The sequence below is a fragment of the Haemorhous mexicanus genome, chromosome 16 (genome assembly GCF_027477595.1).
Source record: "Haemorhous mexicanus isolate bHaeMex1 chromosome 16, bHaeMex1.pri, whole genome shotgun sequence".
In the NCBI taxonomy this organism is placed as follows: Eukaryota; Metazoa; Chordata; class Aves; order Passeriformes; family Fringillidae; genus Haemorhous; species Haemorhous mexicanus.
The window spans coordinates 4,719,781-4,726,984 of record NC_082356.1 but is presented as its reverse complement, the minus strand read 5'-3'; positions in this window follow the sequence as shown (position 1 = coordinate 4,726,984).

Here is a 7,204-nt window from a genome sequence, read left to right as displayed (position 1 = left end):
TACACCCCAAGGGCTGACTGGTGGTTCTTCCTGAATGACCAAGAGGAAGACATAGGAAGGTGGGATGGGAAACCTGTCACATGTCCCGGCTAGATTGTGACAATGGGGGGGTGACAGTCCCTCTTTTCCAGGGCTCTGCAGAATCCCAGCTACCAGTGGAGGTGCAACACAGAACAAAAAGACACAGCAGCAGCCCGGGCCTGGGGTGGCACTGGGTCACTTTATTTGATGTTACACTCCCCGAGTCTCGGGGTCCCAGGCAAGGAGCTGGGGGCAAACAGCAGCTTATAAAGGGGGGCAGGTCTCAAGGGAGGATACCGTGTAAGAACTGTGGGTGGAACACAAGGCAGGGAATACAAGGGAGGAAAACTGCTTGGAACAGGAGGGGTTCACAACTGGATGTGGGAGGAAGGGGTTTGAAACTTGGCAGAAAAGTAGCTTAAATAGCAAAAAGATAAACCAACACCTAGCTCAACTAAAAACCAAAGGCAGGTGTGTGTCCCTCTAAAATCAGGGGGAGAAAAACACCAAAAGGACAAATCAAACAATAACCTTCAAAATAAAAACACAATGCAACAAAACCCACTTCTGTCCTGGCAGCACAGGTGTGTCAGCTCAAGGAGGGAAACACTAACTGAGGGAGTTCCACTAAAGTGAAGGCAGCCCCAACCTACCATAACCAAGTTGCTGAGTATGATCTGTAAGATCCCCTTGAAGGAACCCCTACCATGAATGCCCAGGAAAGAAATAATAACCAGGGCTAGGGAGGCCCTGCCTCTAGCCAGGAAGAGGCATGGGAAAACCTGATCCTCTGGCTGGTGTGAACCTGATTGCCTTGCACATCAGAGCCACAAAAATACGATGCCTTGGTTGATACTGGTGTGCAGTGTACCCTGATACCATCAGGACATTTTGGGGGCAGAACATGTTTCCATTGCTGGGGTGATAGGGGGGATGGCAGAAATTGACCCTCTTGAGAGCCCAGGTGAGCCTGACTGGGAAGGAGTGGGAGAAACATCCCATTGTGACTGGCCCAGAGGCCCCGTGTTTTCTGGGCATAGACGTCCTCCAGAATGGCTATTACAGAGAACCAAAGGGACTCAGGTGGGCTTTTGGAATAACTGCTGTAGAGACAGAGGACATTAAGCAATTGAACACATTGCCTGGACTATCAGAAAACCCAACTTCAGTAGGACTCCTGGATGTGGAAGAGCAGCGAGTGCCAATTGCCACCTCGACGGTGCACTGCCGGCAGTATTGAACAAATCGAGATGCTGTGATCCCCATCCACAAAATGATCCGTGAGCTGGAGAGCCAAGGGTTGGTCAGCAAAACCCACTCACCCTTCAATGGTCCCATCTGGCCTGTGTGCAGGTCTGACAGAGAATGGACATTGACTGTGGACTATCGTGCATTGAATGAAGTGACTCCAACACTGAGTGCAGCTGTGCTGGACATGCGGGAACTCCAGTACAAGCTGGAGTCCAAGGCAGCAAAGTGCTTTGCCACTGCTGACATTGCTAACGCATTTCTCTCCATTCCTCTGGCAGCAGAATGCAGGCCTCAGTTTGCTTTCACCTGGAGGGGCGTGCAGTACACCTGGAACCGACTGCCCCAGGGCTGGAAGCACAGCCCCACCATCTGCCATGGACTGATCCAGGCTGCACTGGAAAAGGGTGAGGCTTCAGAACATCTGCAGTACATCTATGACATCGCTGTGCGGGGGAACACAGCAGTAGAATATTTGAGAAAGGAAGGAGGATCATCCAGATTCTGCTGGAAGCTGGCTTTGCTGTCAAGAAGAGACAAGTCAAGGGACCTGCCCGAGAGATCCAGTTCCTGGGGGTAAAGACAGACTTTACAGGTGTCAGAATCCCACTGAGGTCATCAAGAAGATCAATGCGATATCTCCACCAACCAGCAAGAAGGAAACACAAGCTTTCCTAGGCACCATACGATTTTTGGAGAATGCACATTCCCGAGTACAGCCAGACTGTGAGCCCTCTCTACCTGGTCACCCACAAGAAGAACAATTTCCACTGGGGCCCTGAGCAGCAACAAGCCTTTGCCCAGATCACACAGGAGATCGCTCATGCAGTAGCCCTTGGCCCAGTCAGGACAGGGCCAGAGGTGAAGAATGTGCTCTACTCTGCAGCTGGGAGCCATGGTCTGTCCTGAAGTCTTTGACAAAAGGTGTCTGAGAAGACTCGAGGCCGAGCACTGGAATTCTGGAGCCAAAGTTACAGAGGGTCCAAAGCCAGCAACACATCCACAGAGAAGGAAATCTTGGCCACCTATGAAGGAGTTCAAGGGGCCTCAGAAGTGATTGTCATGGAAGCAGAACTCCTCCTGGCACCCCGACTACCGGTGCTGGGGTGGATGTTTAAAGGAAAGGTTCCCTCTACCCAACATGCCATCAGTGCTACATGGAGAAAATGGATTGCCCTCATCACACAGAGTGCCCATATTGGAAACCTGAATTGCCCTGGGATTTTGGAGATAATTACAAACTGGCTGGAAGATGAGAACTTTGTTCTCACTGACAAAGAGGAGCAGGATCAAGTGGCACAGGCTGAAGAAGCTCCACCATACAACCAACTATCAGCAGAGGAAACACGCTATGCTCTTTTCACTGATGGTTCCTGCCACATCATAGGGATGAACTGGAAGTGGAAAGCAGCTGTATGGAGCCCCACATGACAGGTTGCTCAAGCTACCAAAGGAGAAGGTGGATCAAGTCAACTTGCTGAACTCAAGGCCATTCAGCTGGCCCTGGACATTGCTAAAAGAGAGAAGTGGCCAAAATTATACCGTTTATACTGATTCGTGGATGGTAGCCAATGCTCTCTGGGGCTGGCTGGAAAGGTGGAAAAAGGGCAACTGGCAACATAGAGGAAAGCCAGTTTGGGCTCCTGATGAGTGGGAAGACATCGCCACTTGGGTAGAGAAGCTACCTGAGAAAGTCTGTCAAGTAGATGTCCATGTCTCCAGGAGTCAGGCTAGTGAGGAACACCAAAACAACGAGCAGGTAGATCAGGCTGCAAAGACAGAGGTGTCAAAGATAGATTTAGATTGGCAGCACAAGGGGGAGTTGTTCCCAGCTCGATGGGCCCATGATACCTCAGGTCATCAGGGTAGAGATGTCATTTCTAAGTGGGCACGAGAGCGAGGGGTGGATCTAACCATGGACAGTGTTTCTCAGGTTATCCATGACTTTGAGTCGTGTGCTGCCTTCAAGCAGGCCAAGCAGGTGAAGCCCCTGTGGTATGGTGGGTGGTGGTCCAAGTACAGGTATGGGGAGGCCTGGCAGATTGACTACATCACACTGCCCCAGACACGCCAGGGCAAGCGCTACGTGCTGACCATGGTGGAAGCCACCACAGGATGGTTGTAAACCTAACCTTGCCTCACACCACTGCCCAGAACACCATCCTGGGCCTGGAAAAGCAAATCCTTTGGAGATATGGAACCCCTGAGAGAATTGAGTTGGCCAATGGGACCCATTTCAAGAATGGCCTTATCAACACCTGGGCCAGGGAACATGGTATTGAATGGATATATCATATCCCCTATCATGCACCAGCTGCTGGGAAAGTTCAACGGTGTTACAGACTACTTCTGACTACCCTGAAGGCACTTGGCAGGGGAACCTTCAGAAATTGGGAAATGAACTTAGGAAAAGCCACCTGGATGGTAAACACTTGAGGATCCATCAATCGAGCTGGTCCTGCCCAGTCTGAACCCCTGCACACAGTGGATGGAGATGAAGTCCCTGTGGTACACATGAAAGGTATTTTAGGAAAGACTGTTTGGATTAATCCCACCTCAGGGAAAGGCAAACTCATCCATGGGATTGGTTTTGCCCAAGGACCTGGTTACACTTGGTGGGTAATGCAGAAAGATGGAGAAAGCCGTTGTGTACCACAGGGAAACCCAGTCTTCAGTGAGAACTGTGTGTAAGGTTTCATTGTGATGCAGATGGAAATAGAATAAGGGGTGAATAATGTCCTGGATTGCAAGGTAATTAATGTGTATATTCTATTTTCCATCTGTTAGAGGTGTGGCAGTTATCTTCTGTTAATTGGGCAGTTTTCTTTATCTCTTCCACAAACCAATCCTCCCTCTGGGAAATATCTTCTGTCCATGGGCCATTGAGTGTCACTGCATAAAATTACTGATAAAATTACATCATCCCATTGGGAGATGCTCCATGCAGGGGGAGGAGCCAAGCATTCCTACCTGGATATATTCTGAGATTTTGGGATACCAGAGCAGCCTTTTCCCACTGGATTCCCACAGGAGCTGCTATCTTCTCCACTGGATTCCCAGAGGAAGACCAGGCCCATCTACAGCACTCCTGGACCTTCAGAGGAAAACTCCACCCTTCTACAGGATCACTGCTCCAACAGAACCCCATCTGTCACTGCAGCCACCATTTAATGGGACTGCTGCCAACACCCTGACACACAGGGAGTCAGGTTGTGTTCTGAGTCTGTCAGTGGTTTTTTTGTTGTCTGTATGATTGCATTTGTATTTTTAGCTTTCCTAGTAACGAACTCTATTCCTATTCCCATATCTTTGCCTGAGAGCCTTTTAATTTGAAAAGTGTAAGAATTTGGACGGAGGAGGTTTCCATTTTCCGTTTCAGGGGAGGTTCCTGCCTTTTTTAGCAGACACCTGTCTTGTCAAACCAAGACAGTTGGATACACAGAATTTTAGAGGCAGAATATCAATTTCAGCCATGGACACCTGGAGGTGAAGGACGGTTCTTTTCCATAGGAAGGAAAACACAGAACACTGGTGTTTCAGGGCCAGATGAAAGGCAGCAATCAGAGGCCAAGGCCAGGCAGATCTCTCTGTCCTGGCAGCTTTTGTCTGAAAGCACCCCTTGGATATCGGGAGTTCTGGAGGTGGAATCCCAATTTTGGCCATTTCAGCATAGATATAAAGGATGGTTCTTTTCCACAGGAAGGAGAGCACAGAGCCCAAGTGTTTCAAAGGCAGAAGAGGAGACAGGTGGCTCCTGGGAGGCCAAGCCAGCCAGACCTGTTTGTCCAGGCAGCTTTCGTTCACTGAGAAATCCTTGGATATACAGAATTTGGAGGGCTGAGTTTCAGTTTCAGCCCTGGACATCCTGATGAAAATGACAGTTCTTTTCCATTGGAAGGAAAGCACCGAGCCCCAGTGTTTCAAAAGCAGGTGAGAGGAAGCCCCCAAGAAGCCAAGGGCAGCCAGACCTGTCTGTCCTGGCAGCTTTCACCTGGGAGCAATCCTTGGATGGATGGAGTTCTGGAGGTGGAATCCCACTTTGTCCATGAGCACCTGTTCGAGGTGGATGGTTTTTCCATAAGAAAGAAAAGCACAAACTTCAAGAGTTTATGAAGAAGATGAGAGGTGGCCACCCACAGGCCAAGGCAACCAGAGCTGTCTCTCCTGGCACCTTTCATCTGTGGGAAGTCTTTGGACATAGGGAATTTTGGAGGTGGAATCTCAGTTTTGGCCGTGGGCACCTGGCCAGGAAGGAGAGTTCTATTCATTAGGAAGGAAAGCACAGAGCCCCAGTGTTTCAAAGGCAGACAAGAGCCAGCTCTTCAGAAACCAAGGCCAGCCAGACCTGTCTCTCCTGGCAGCTTTTGTCAGGAAGAAATCCCTGGATATAGGGAATTCTGGATGTGGATTCCCAACTTTGGCCTTGGGTCCCGGGATATGAAAGGTTCTTTTTTTTCCTATAAGAAAGAAAAGCACATGGTCCCAGTGTTTCAAAGGCAGATGAGAGGTGGCCCTCAGGTGGCCAAGCGAGAAAGATCTACCTGTCCTTGCAGATTTCATCGGGGAAGAATTCTTGGGTAGACAAAAATTTGGAGAAGGAATTCCAATTTTGGCCATGGGTGCCTGGAGGAGAAGGGCATCTCTTTCCCACAGGAAGGAGAGCCCAGAGCCCCACTGCTCCAGAAAGGCCAAGCCCTGAGCCCAGCCTGGGCCAGCAGGGCCTGTCCCTCACGGCTGGCTCGGGGCTCTTTGTGGGGCAGGGGGATGTGAGGGGCAGCAAGGACAAACGCCATCAACCCGTGTGACACTCCAGATCCTCAGGGAACCGAGGGCCAGAGTGACACAGCGGGGTCTCATCGAAACAAGAGGCCGTTGGGAGCCTGTGGGGCTCTGACACCTCAGAACAGACACCCCAGACCCCTTTTGGTCACCTGGGGGTGACCAAAGGCTCCTTTACTCAAGTTTGGTGTGCAGGAAAAACACCAACCAGATATTCTCAAGAGGCCAATACAGAGTTTTACTGGTAAAATATGGAAAATCAAGGAACCTTGGCAAAGGATTTTATACAATATCCAATTCAACACGAAACTCTTACTATAGCATTAACTTCATTAACTTAGCCCATTTCTCCTGGATACCTCTAACCCTTAAGATGCTAAGATACCCAAAAATGTTTAAGGTAAAGAGTAAAAGAAATAAAAACAGAGAGAATGGTAGAAAGACGGAAGATCTACAGAAAGACACAGATATAACTACCAACTGCTTGGGTTCCAGTGTGGGTGAGACACAAACCCCAGGAGAGGGAGGGTCCAGACCATGGGCTGAGCTCGTGCTCTGTTCTTTTAAACCCTCAGGCCTTCGTGCAGCCATTGTGACACTGCAGCAACGAGGAGACCATTGCTGACAGCACAGAACCTCATGGAACCAAGGGGCCGTGGTGACACTGAGGTGCCTCATGGAATCAAGGAGTCCATTGTGCAACTCGGGGGCCCCATAGAACCAAGGGGACATGGAACAGGTCTGGCTGCTTTGGCCACCTGGGGGCCACCTGACAGGTCCAGCTGACCCTGGCATGTTGAGGGCTGCTGCTCATCTGACCCTGGAGCACTGGGGCTCTGGGCTCTCCTTGTGGTAAGAACTGTACTTCTCCTCCAGGTGTCCATGGCCAAAATCAGGATCCTTCCTCCAAATTTCCATATATGCAAAGATTGTTCTCAGATGAAATCTACCAGGACAGAGAGATCTGGCTGGCTTGGCCACCCAGGGACCACCTCTCATCTGCCTTTGAAACACTGGGACCATGAGCTTTTCTTTCTTATGGGGAAAAAGCACCTTTCACATCCAGGCACCCACAGCCAAAGTTGGGAATCCACATCCAGAATTCCCTATATCCAGGGATTTCTTCCTGACAAAAGCTGCCAGGAGAGACAGGTCT